Source organism: Prionailurus viverrinus, chromosome B3 (assembly GCF_022837055.1).
Source record: "Prionailurus viverrinus isolate Anna chromosome B3, UM_Priviv_1.0, whole genome shotgun sequence".
NCBI classification, from domain to species: domain Eukaryota; kingdom Metazoa; phylum Chordata; class Mammalia; order Carnivora; family Felidae; genus Prionailurus; species Prionailurus viverrinus.
Window position 1 is genome coordinate 32293310 of NC_062566.1, and position 13183 is coordinate 32306492.

The window sequence follows — 13183 nt, forward strand, 5'->3', positions numbered from 1 at the left end:
AGACACAGAATCAGAAACAGGCTCCAGGCTCTGAGCCATCAGCCCAGAGCCTGACGCGGGGCTCGAACTCACAGACCGCGAGATCGTGACCTGGTTGAAGTCGGACGCTTAACCGACTGCGCCACCCAGGCGCCCCAATGATTAATACTTTTTAGTTACATTAATATATTTTTGAAAATAGCGAAAAACTTGTATCTCTGTATTAGTCTGTTATAGTAGCAAATAATCACATTATAGCCTCTGCAAATGTGTAAATATGTCTAAATCAATCTTCCGAAATCATATTCAATTCATGACACTAAAGCCATACTTGTCCATTCATCTTTGCTCATAATTCATGAAAGAACAATTATTAATCTTACCCTTGAAGATTCCCTTCCACACGAAGCAACAGATAAACAAATAGGAAAAGTCTTAAATATAAGGATCGATTTGGTAGAGATTGTTTCACAACAAAATGTAGAAATTGCAATGTGCTTCTGTCTTTGTTTCTTTAGTTGAAACTAAGTGGCTTACAGTGGCTTACAAATGTTTCAATAGTCAAAAATTTCCAGTAAAATACCTTCACCAGAAAAATTTCACTCTATTTGGCAAAACCTGAAGTTTTTCTTCTCCAAAAATCAGAGAAAATGACTGAAAGGTAGAGAATATTGACATGATTGGACCCATTAGAAAGATGACAGAATTGAAGAACTCATGTGCTATTCTTTATTTTGACAATGACCCTGTAGTCACTGATGATTTTGAATCTACTGAGACACAAACTATGCTAGGAAGTTTGAAAGATCTCGCTGTAATTAAGTTGTTCTCCAAACAATCCCATATGGAAACTCACATATACAGGATCTGCTGTATAATTGGAAATTCTCCATATTGACTCACATGTTGAAAACACTGTTTATTAAAGGGTAAGTAAGCAAAAAATGCTGACTTACAATACACCCCCATCCACACACATATTTAACAATAAATACTGCAATTATTTGGAACTTAGACCATCTAATGTTCTTAAGGAATATTGGCCTGTAGCTTTCTTGTAACATCTTTGTCTGGATTTGGTATAAGGGTAACACTGCCCTCACAGATGGAGTTAGAAGTGTTCCTACCTCTTCTATTGTTTATAAATTGAAGAAAGATTGATGTTGATTCTTCCTTAAATGATTGGTAGAATTCAGCAGTGAGGCCATTCGGTTCTGGGCTTTGCTTTGTTGGGAGCTTTTTCCTTATTGACTCAATCTCTTTACTTCTCATAATTCTGTTCAGATTTTCATTTTCTTCTTGAGCCAGGCTTGGTAGTTAGTGTCTTTCTAGGAATTTGTTCATTTCATCTAGGTCATCCAGTTTTTTGGCATACAGTTAATTGTTCATATTCTCATAATCTTTAAAAAAATGTTTATTTTTGAGAGAGAGAAGAGAGCGCCTGAGCAGGGGAGGGGCAGAGAGACAGAGGGATAGAGAGAATCCCAAGCAGGCTCCATGCTGTCAGTGCAGAGCCTGACACAGGGCTTGATCCCAAGAACTGTGAGATCATGTCCTGAGCCAAAATCAGGAGTCAGATACTTCATCTAAAATTTTTATTTTTATGTGTATTTACTTTTGAGAGAGAGATAGAGAGGGACAGAGCATGAGCAGGGGAGGAGCAGAGAGAGAGGGAGACACAGAATCTGAAGCAGGTTCCAGGCTCTGAGCTGTCAGCACAGAGCCCAACGTGGGGCTCGAACTCACGAACCGTGAGATCATGACCTGAGCCAGAGTTGGACGCCCAATCAACTGAGCCACCCAGGTGCCCCTAAGATTGTGTTTTTAAGTATTCGGGGTTCAAACTCAACAACCTTGAGATCAAGAGTCTCATGCTGCACCAACTGAGCCACTAGCTGCCCCTTTTTTCCTAGTTTCCTGAAGTATAAAGTTACATTCCTGATTTGAGAAGTTTCTCCTTTCATAATGTAGGCATTTACAGCTACAAATTTCCCTCCAAGCACTGCTTTCCCTGAATCCTAGAATTTCTGGTATGTTGTGTGTTTTTTTTTTTTTTTATTGTATCAAAGTATTTTCTAATGTTCTCATTTGCCTTGTGATTTCTTCTTGGACCCATTGGTTACTTAGGAGTGTATTGTTTAATTTCCACATAGCTGTGAATTTTCCAGTTTTCCCTATTTGTTGGTTTCTACTTTCGTTCCATTGTGGTCAGAGAAGATGGCCTGGATGATTTAAATTTCTAAGATCCATGGAGGCTTGTTTTGTGACCTAACATATGGTCTATCCTGGAGAACGTTCCATGAGCATTGGAGAATGCAGATTCTGCTGTTGTGGGCTAGAGTGTTCTGTATGTGCCTTCAGATCCATTTCGTTTATAGCTCTGTTCAAGTCCTTTATTTCTTTATTGATCTTCTTTCTAGTTGTTCTATGCATTATTGAAAGTGGGGTATTAAAGTCTTCTATTATTATTGTAGAACTGTATATTTCTCCCTTTAATTCTGTCAACGTTTGCTTCAGCTATTTTGGGACTCTGTTGCTAAATGCACATTAGTTTATGTTGTTATAACTTCTTGTTGGATTGACCCTTTTATGAATATACAGTGTCCTTGTCTCTGGTAACAACTTTTTTAAAAAGTTTATTTATTTTGAGAGAGAGGGACAGACAGCATGGGTACAGAGACAGAGAGACAGAGAGAGAATTCCAAGCAGGCTCCACACTGTCAGTACAGAGCCTGATGCAGGACTCAAACCCATGAAACACAAGATCATGACCTGAGCCGAAATCAAGAGTCGGACGCCGAACCGACTGAGCCACCCAGGCGCCCCTGGTAACAAGTTTTGAGTTAAAATCTTATTTCGTCTGATATTAGTATGTATACCCTCTCAGCTCTATTTTGGTCTCTATTTGCATAAAATATCTTTTCCTATCCTTCATTCCAACCTATTTGTGTCTTTGGGGGGCTTCCAGGATAGGGTTGCCAGATTTAGCAAATAAAAATATAGGACACCCAGTTAAATTTGAATTTCAAGACACAATGAGTAATTTTTTAGTATAAGTAAATTCCATGTACTCTTTGGGATGCGTTTATACTAAAAAAATTATTCCCTTTTTATTTGAAATTCAAATTTAAGTGAGAACCCTATTCCAATAAGAATGTCAAGCCATACACTCTGGAAACTTCTGATCTAAGGGGACAAACCAGGACCTGGCTTGGACGGTCTCCCACTTCAAGGGGGGAATACAATCCTGGTACAGGGGGCCTACAGTTTGGGGAAAAGGAGGAAGGGGAGAGGCAGCACGATCTTACCATGAAGGCAAGGGGGCTAGTCAGGTCTTTACATCGTGGTCCCTGCTCCTTCCTGGTTCTCCCAAGGTTCTCCCACCCATACTTCATCGTCTACCCAATGACCGGCACCCAAAGTCTACCTTTTCACCCAGTGCGTAGGAGCTAGGGAGTTGGGCCCTCACACCCCCCCACAGTGCATGCACACTCCTGCCCACGTGCACACAGTCACCACAGCTCGGGTACACGTTCACGGGCACACCTTTACTAGACACACCTTCCCATGCGTGCTGTACAAACAGGACCTCCTAACACACCATCGGATAAACATGTTCTCGTCCGCTCAGGCTCCCTGAGACATGTTCCGTTCACACGGACACCTGGCCCCGCACACATCTGCATACCTGGTTATACTCTCTTACCCCAACAACAGATCAGTCACGACAAACCTCATACACCGTGCCTGTCCTTTCTCAGGCTCTCGTGTGAGTGTGTGTATGTGTGTGTGTGCGCGTGTGTGTGTGTGCATGTGTGGAGGGGGGTGGATTTTCTCCTGCTATCTCTATCTGGATCTCTGTCCCTCTTCCACTCGGGCACCCCAGCCATCTCCCCCTCCCTGCCGGAAGGCTGAGGGACGTGGGCAGGCCTGGTCTCCATGACAACCAAGGACCCTCCAGTCGGGAAGGAGAAGGTGCTGGGAGGCAGCCTTGGCTTTTACCCAGGCCCTGGCTCTGAGTGGGGCTGGGGGCGAGGGCAGTGGGGAGAGCATGGGAGAGGAGGGCACAGGACAGCCATCTGGACCCAGGAGAGTGGAGCAGCAGGCCCTTGCCCAAGTGCTCCACAACGGCAGATGGGCATCACGGTGCCAGAGAGGCACTGAGCGGAGGGACACAGCCCAGCCTAGAGTCTGCAGCCCAGCACTCCTCTACAAGCACCCTCGGACCTCCCTGATTCTGGAAAAAAAAAAAAAACCCTTTCAAAGCTCCCTTTCCTGGGACCCCCGCAACACGGGGAGGTGGAGTCGTGTTGGGAGCATGTGTGGGGAGCACACAAGCCCCTTAAAACCACAGGGCTCCAGGGCCCTTGCCCTTCCTGTGCCATTCCTTTGGGGGACACGTGGCCCCTCCCACACTCCTATTTTGGATCCTCACCCGCCCCCCTGGGGTGGGGGGAGCTGGCCCGGAAGAGTACCCTGATTGTGCCATAGGAAACCCAAAGACTGGGTGCTAATTTGTGCAAACCCCACCACAGGGCGAGGAGGGCTGGGCCCTGGTTCCTCTGGACGCCTCAGGTGGTCCTTCGCTCTGCCCTCAACACTGAATCCATCAGTCAGAAGGCCTGGCCACCTGGCCCCCAGGCCCTGAAGCTGTGCCTGAAGGGGAGGGCCTACCGAGGGCAGCTAGGGGGGGACCAGCGGGCAAGGGATGACCCAGGAAGTGGGTTGTTTGTGCTTCGAGGGAGGGGAGGCCGCTGCGGCTCCTGGGCCTCTTCAGGAAGGAGCTTGCAGACTGGGCCCCAGGGGTCCCTGCTGAGTGGCCAGACTTAGTGAGGCTCGGGTCAGGGGCTGCCGCTCTCCCTGCCAGTCCCGCTTCCTCCCTCCCCAGCTGCCACAAGTTTAAGCCCCGACAAACCTCCGGCACGGCACCCGTAACTCCTACGACAGAAGTCAAAGTGACACAGATGCCAAGAGTCGCAGGCAGTCGCACGCGCGCCTGGATGGAAACCCTGGGAGGTCTCTGAGTCCCGGCGTGAAGGAGGCTGTGGGCCGCCCCGCCCTCTGGTGGACACCCTCTGGAACTACACCCCCAGGAGGGGAGGCAGGTGGGAAGCATGGGCCAGTCTTGCTCCCGCCAGTCCTTGCTCACGGTTCACCGTGAGACTGTCAGGGATCACTTTACCAACGGGGAGACTGAGGCCCAGAGAGGAGAAGGATTAAAGACAGATAGACCCTGGGGGTGACAGTATCTTGTCCTTTGCCCTCCATCTTGTCCCGTCAGCTCGAATTGTGGGCGCCAGCTTGGGTACCGTCAAAGTTGCCCTCCTCCTCCCTTTCTTAACACTGGCCTTCACCCGCGCTCCCCGAACTGTGGCTGGCCCCCCACAAGCCCCTTTGGTCCTTCCACCTCTCCGCAGTCAAGGCGACCTTCCAGAAGCCTGACCTTCAGAGCCCATTCCTTTCTGGCCTGAAACCTATACTGTGGTACTCCCTCCTAGAAGGCCCTCCGCACTGTGGTCCCTCCTCCCACCTGGCCATTCCCTTCCCTCACCCAATTGTCACCAAGCACCTAAGAACCGCAGAAGTCTCATGTCCCCCTGGCCCAGGCGAGTTGTTTCTTTCACACGGACTGAGCGCGCTGCACCCACGGCCCATCTCAGAGCCTTTATCTCACATGGCGGGCGTAACAGCTCCTTACTCCTGCTCTGACGAATTACCACGAGCCTAGTGGCTTAACAACAACACAAGTTTATTCTCTTACAGAAAGCCCAAAGTCCAATCTCAGTCTCATTGGGCTAAAGTCAAGGCATCAGCAAGGGTGGTTCCTTTGGGAGGCTCATTATCCAGCCTACCTATTCGGGCCACTACTCAGTAGGCAAGGTTCAACCCAGGCTTTCAGAGTGTAGGAAGGGGGGCAAGTCTTTATTTTCCTAAACCAAACTGACCTTTATTGAGGCACTCCAGTGTTTTTTTTTTTTTTTTTTTTTCTCATACCACCGAGCGATTCTGCAATTCTCCATGGACACTGACCGGGTGTCCCACACATTTAACTCAATTCTGACACTATCTACCTGGGATCGTATCAGATCCCGCAGGGTAAGGGCACAGTCCTAAGAGATTACCCCCCAGCCCTTTCAGATGCCAATCCCAAGTCCCACATTGTCACCTGTGCTTTTTTTTTTAAGTTTATTTATTTATTTTGAGAGAGAGAGAGAGAGAGAGAGCATGTGCACACGAGTGGGGAAGGGGCAGAGAGAGGGGGAGAGAGGACCCCAAACAGGCTCCTCACCCGCTGTCAGTGCAGAGCCGGATAGGAGGCCCAAACCCAGGAACCGTGAGATCATGACCTGAGCTGAAATCAAGAGCCAGTCTCCCAAGTGACTGAACCCCCAAGGTGCCCCGTCACTGGCTGTGGATTGGAGGTTCCCACGACCCCCTCCTTGGGTTCGATCAGTTTGCTAAAGCGGTTCCTAGAACTCAGAGAAGCATTTATGTACATTTACCAGTGCAATACAAGGGATATAACTCAGGAAGAGCCGAGTGGAAGAGATGCCCAGGGCAAGGGATGTGGGAAAAGGTGCGGAACTTCCATGCTCTCCGAGCACGCCCCCTCCCTAAATCTCCAGGAGTCCAGAAGCTCATCCACTCCTGCTGGTCATATAGAGCCTAATCTGTGGCCACCACCTCCTTCTCCTTTCCAGGAGGTCGGTGTCTGGGTCTGAATGTTCTAACCCTCTGATCACTTGGTCTTTCTGGTGGCCAGCCCCATCCCGAGGCTCTCCAGGGCCCCCATCCTAAGTCAGCCCATTAGCCTACATTCAGGTGTGCTCTAAAGGGACTCCTAATGAAGGACACTCCTAATATTTGGGAAATTCCAAGGGTTTTAAGACTCAGGGGGACAAAGACCATCTGTATTTCTTTTTACGTCACAGGCGCCAGCCAAGGTTGTTGGCAAGCAATTGACCATGGACTTCCCCAAAGACACCAGAGATCCGCTGACGAAGTCAATCTCAGTTTCTTAGACCTCTTGCAGAAAGGGAGAGTCCACCCTCACAGGCTGTCAGCAGGGGCCAAAATGAGGAACTCTGGGAAGAGTACTGACAGGATTTTTAAGGCAGGCAGCGAGCTGGTTGGGACTGAGGAAAGTGTTCAGAGTTTAAACTGGAGGCACATGGGGACCGGAGGGCCTTGAAGTGAGTCCTGATCTGGTTGTTAGCAGACTATTCAGTTAGTTCACAGTTTTCACATTCCCGCAAGTCACTGTGTCAGGTTTTCTTGGTCTCTGAGCATTTAACATGGAACAGGAGTTGTCTGCTACGTTTTATTTTATTGTATTGTTTTTTTTTAAGTTTATTTATTTTAGAGAGAGAGAGAGTGCGAGCGGGGGCAGCGGGTGGGCAGAGAGAGGTGGAGACAGAGGATCAGAAGAGGGCTCTGTGCTCACAGCCAGAGCCCAATGTGGGGCTTGAACCCCCGAACCGTGAGATCGTGACCTGAGCCGAAATCAAGAGTCGGACGCTTCACCGACTGAGCCACCCTGGCAGCCCTCATTTTATTTTTAAAATTTTTATTTACTTATCTATTTTATTACTCGTTTGTTTCATTTCACACTTCGAGAACCACGTCAGCTGCATGGAGTCCCTGCTGGCACTGACACTCCCCGAGAGGGGCTGCAGGGAGCAGAGACATCCTCCCAGGCCTGGTTCCGCTGCGGGGGGGGGGGATCCCCCACCGCAGGCTGCAAGGTCTCCCAGCTCATGGCTGGTCCTCCAGGGCTCACTGAGGCCGTCCCTCCCAGGCCCTGGCTCCTCAGGGGCTCCGTGTGGCCTGGCCTCTGACCTCCCCAGCCTTCCAACTCCAGCTTTCAATGCCCACGATGCGATCCTGCATTTTGTGCCCCCCAGCCTGTCCTGCCAGTGGCCTGGCAGGATTTCCCAGACCTCTGCGTGCCCCGGATCTCGTGGGCCGCTTGCTGAAATGCCCCATCCGCAGAGATGCTACAAAAGCAGCGTAGGAGGGGGGCCCAGGAATGCGCTTAAGTAAGTGCTCCGGGTCTTTCTGATTCAGTCCTCTGATCACACTTTGAGAAAGATGGGCTGGGCTTCTAAGACAAATGCCCGTGTGTAAGTTCATTAAAGGCTTTTAAGTCTCACCTCCTGCCCCGGGCCAGGGAGCCCTAAACTCCCCCAGAGGCTATCACTCCTCTTGCCAGGGGGCAGGGAAAATGTGCCCGTTTCTTATTTTTTCTTCTGCAACTGCTCCCGGCAAAACAAAGCACAGGACAATTCCTGCATTAAAGCATTAGTAAAACACCCTGCCGCTTTGAACTAGCAGGGGTGTGACTGGATTATGATTGTTCCTTGCCCCTCAGATGTATGGCTCTTCTGGCAAAGCACCTCTGTGTCTCACACTTATCTGCCTACCCGCCCCTCTCTTAGTGCACGCAATAACGTCCAGCGTGAAACGTGCTTCGTAAATGTTTGCCGAGATGAGGACAGTACTGCGGTGAAAGGGAAACACACGCCCTCCGTGGCCTGTATGGGTCACTTCCCCACCCATTGCTTCTTTTGATTCCCCACAACCCCTCAGTGGGGTGGGTAGCAGGACCTGGAGATGAGGGAACCGAAGCTCAGAGAGGGGGATTAACTGGCCCAACGTCACACAGCAAGTCGGGGCAGAGCTGGGATTTGCTCCAAGATGTGTCCAGCTCTTTGCACCTACCTCTCCTACAGCTGCCCACAGGGAGTTAGCAGGGAGGCCGGTGGCCCCGTATCCTCCTCCTCCTCTTTTCTTGCAGACCACATCCTGTCTGGCATCCAGGGGAAGGCGGTTGCTTTCTCCTTCTTACCCCCACCCTCCCAGCCATCTGGAGCTCCAGCAGAACCCCCGGGCCTGCTAGGCAGTGGCAGCAGGAGACAGCTTCCAGAGACTCTGGGTTTAGCTGAGAGATGCATTATGTATGGGGGGGGGTCCCCACCGAACCCCCCCTCAGTGTATCCCCAAAGCGGTTTGGGACCCAGCCTCACCTGTCAGCTTCCCCTTGCCTGCCCTTCCCCCAGGCCATTGCCAGCCCCAGCTCGCTCACTGGTCCCTGAAGAAGCCCCTGTGCCCCCTTTACCCTCCCTGCCGTCCCGTTCTAGGAGGTGCCCACAAGTACCTGTTGGGTTGCCCTGCCTGCCATTGGGTTAAGACATCCCTCAACTGCCAGGACCGCCCTCCTCCCTCCAAAGGCCTATCACAGTCCCCAAATGCCCACCATTTGAGGTATGTCTTTGGGGCCTCCCAGGGGCCTGCTCAGTCTAACGGGAACAGAGGAATGACATTCCTGGGAGGGGGGCGATGCCAAGCAACTTTCTCACCCATCATCCACCACACCCTTGTCCTTGCCTATGGAGGCCTGGTTAGCAGTGCAGACTCTGAGGGCAGACTGCCCAAGGTCAAGTCCCGGTTTTGCCACCCATCAGCTCTGTGGCCTTGGACATTCACTTAACCTCTCTGTGTTTCAAAGTGATAATGAAAATAATGGTGTCTACCTCCCTGGATTACACGTAAAGCACTTAGACCAGTGACTGGCTTCTAGTAAGCCCTCAGAGAAGGTGCTGTTATGGTTCCAATGTGGCCTTAATTTTGAAAACCTGGGCATGCAAAGCGCAGGTCAGACCACCATTTTCCAGACGTGGGACCTTAGGTGGATTAGCCCTGAACCTCGGCTTCCTCATTTGCAGCCCTCCCAGGCTTCTGTTGAGAATTAAACTCCATAGAGCAATTCTCTACGCGTCCTCTTCAGAGCCCTGGCAAGAACATAAGTGGGACAGATCTTGTGTTGAGCTCTGTGTCCCCTTCCTCTCATTGAGGCAGCTAGGCTTTGCATATTCCTACCCCGGGGACATTCACGGCCAACAAGAGCCGTTTGTTTCCGAGAGCTTCCAAAAGCTGGAAGCCTGACTCAGCTTGGATGCCAAGACCTTGAGAGAGGTCTGCAGGGGACTGGTTCTGAGAGGCAGGGACAAGAGGCCCACTGGTCCCTCAAGAGGGCCCCAGGAAGTACTCAGGTGTCTGTGAGGTGGCTCCAGCCAAGGATCACGTGGGCTTAGAGAGTGAGGATGTCGGCAGCCGGGGCCACAGAACGAATGCTTCCCATTCTGGTGCAATTCTGGGAGGGGGAGAAGACCCCCAATAATAACCAAACAGGCTTCTTTCCAACCTGGTGGGCTGAGCTCTCTGCAAAATGAAGGTGATTTCATGGAAATAAAGAGCCATTCAGACACCCCTGGGGGTATGGGCTGGGGTTCACCTTGTTCCGCACACAAAGCGCTTTGGCTCTTCCGGGGTTGCTCTTGGGGGTCCATTTGACCTCAGCACCTCTGGCCTGAGCCATGTGGGTCTGGGCTTTATAAACCTTACATGTGTGGACTTTTTGAGCATGGTGGATTTCTAGCTGGGAAGGCCCACGCCCCTGTACGCTTACACTTGCATTACTAAAGGTAACAACTGTGCGTGGAAGGGCACCCTGTGTGTGTTGCACCAGGGCTTAGTTTGGGAAAGGGGGGACATGCCTCCCAGCGGTGACCCACCCAACTGGAAGCCTGGGTGAGCCCTGCCCCGCTGGCTCCCTGTGGAGCTCGGGAGGTGAGAGCTCTGCTCTTTCCTGGCGGCCTGGCTCTCGTGACCTCATCTTTCTTCCCACCATGCATCCTTATTATCAGTAGGCATTGTGGAAAGACGGTAAAAATGAGAGTGTTTCCCCTCGTCTGCACTTGTCTCCTTTCTCGGCCCCTGAACCTCCTGTCATCCTTTGGGGTCCCAGCCAGGAACTCCCAGGGGTACGGGGATAGGTGGGCCTTCTCTCCTTTCCTTTTCTGAGCTTGCCCCCCTTCCGCACCAACCTTTACTCTTTCCAGTTCTAATGCGCCCACACCGTCTTCCCCAGCACTCAGGTCGTGGAGGGAGGACCAGGTGGTCGTCTGTGGCCTTGAGACTGACCTGACGGGCCTTGACCTCTGACTCCCGAGGGAACCCAGCCCCTGCTTCCCTCCATCCAGACTCTGCCTTGCATAATCAGAAGAGCATTGGAAAGAGGAGATGGCCGTGTACCTCTTCTTGTCTTTGTAGAGTTGGGGAAACCATCGGCCGGGAACAAAGTCCTTCTCTTCTCCTCGGTGACAATGCAGTGTCGCATAAATTTCATCAAGATGGAAAACAAGAACCCCTACCACTGATGCGGTTTGGCAGTAGGGGTGGGGGTCCAGAGCCAACGGCCAGGAAAGAATTCTCCAGACATCTTTGGTGCAAAAAAGGTGATTTTATTAAAGCACGTGGGATGGACCCTGGGTAGAAAGAGCTGCCCTGGGGTTGTGAGGAGTGACTGATTATCTACTTGGGGGTTGGGGGAAGGGAAGGAGAAAGGGAGATTTCTAAAAGGACTTTCATATGCTAAAGAGGATTCCTAGGATACTGGAGGCCTTGCTATTGTTGAGCTAAAATTGTTTCTCCCCCTAGTAGGGCAGTAACATTAAGACCAGACAGTTGGGACTTTCTGGGAGGACCGTTTTACGCTGCCTGTCTCAAGTATTTGTCAGAGGGCTGCAGGTTATAAAGAAATTTAATTTGATCTACATTTTCTTCTTGCCTTTGTTCCCCACGTCACTGTGGAGGGTGATGGTAGGGCTCCAGGAAACTGAGTCTATAGGCTCCTGGAGGTTGCTCTTTTTCTTGTAAATGATTAAATTGATGGAGACTCACATCCTGCGTGGCGGTGACCTCTATCAGTTAACCATTACTTTTTCCCTTTCCTTTGTTCTTGGGCAACCAGGAGAGCCTGAAGAATGGCACACATATCCCATGGCGGGAGTGGGGGGGGGTCCATTTTGGCTCCCTGATCCCCACCGTGACCCTGAGAATCTGGGCGCCTCTCCCAACATCTTGCACACAGACTCCTGAGCCCAGACACAGGATGGCAACCCAGGTGAGAGGTAGGTGAGTCCCAGCGCCCTGGGGGGCCGTCGCCTGCCATCCGTAATGGCCAGCCCCCCAGTCCGTGGTGGGGAGACCACTGATTTGGGATGCAGAGCCGTGAGTTCTGATATAAACAGATTGGGTCACCTTGAGTAGGGGGCTTGTTTGTTCCCCCACTCCCTCTGTTGGCTCACTTGCAAAAAGAACTGGGCCTGGGCTGGAACCTTCTCCAGTTTTTGCAGGGAGGGGGAAAGTGGGGGAAGGGAACTAGCCGTTTGTGGAGAGCCACCTGGTGTGGTTCAAGACGGGAGAGCCCAGCCTCCACCAGCCCTGACTTCCCGGCTACCTGAGTGGGGGGAGTCAGGACTCCTGGGTGTCTGAAGTCGCCCAGCGTGGAGGCCATGTCACTGGGGTTCAGGCCTGTCACCCTCTCTGACCCTCCCAACAACCCAGGAGGAAGCAGGGCCGGCCGGAGGACCCAGTTGCACATGCAGGGGACTCAGGGGTTTAGGGGTCAAGTGGCTGGCTGGCCTGGGGGTGGGGAGCAGAGACTGAGGAGGAGGGTCTTGCTGGGACATCAGTGGGGGACAGGCTGGGAAGACCATGACCCAGGGGGTGGGTGGGGAGGAGGCAGCCAAGGCTCTCAGCCTCCAAGTCCTACCCATTCATTGGCCAACAAATCTGTTCCGTGACCTCATGGAGAGGACACGGGCTGCTCCCCGGGATGCAGGCAGTGCCACAGGGGCCTTCTCGACACAACGTTTTCAGTGACGGTGAGGACAGGTATGCACGAAGCAGGACCACTTGGCCTGCCTGAGGCTGGGCGGTGTGGGAAAGGGCCTCCCACCCCAGTGCCCGCTGTGCAGCAGGGTGGGGTGTGCGGCGGGCTGGGCCCAGGCCCCAGAGAGAGAAGCAGAAGTCAGACAACTGTCTGGTACATAGGGCTGGGACTGGCAGGGGACCAGCTGAAACAGCCATCCCTCCGTTTCCAAAAATAGCACAGGAGTTCTTGTTCTTCAGACCTTCCAGAGTGGGCAGGGAGCAGAGAGCCCTGCTCAGGGGTCCAGAGGTCTGGGCCCACCCTCTCACTTCATCTCTAATTAGTTGTGTGACCTTGAACAAGACAGCCTCCAGAAAGTTCAAGTAGGAAGGGACTTTAGAGAGAATCCGCTGTGGACACTGAAAATACCTGGGTACGTTAAAAATGCAGATGCCCAGGCCCCAACCCAGAGTCTGGTTTAATTGGCTT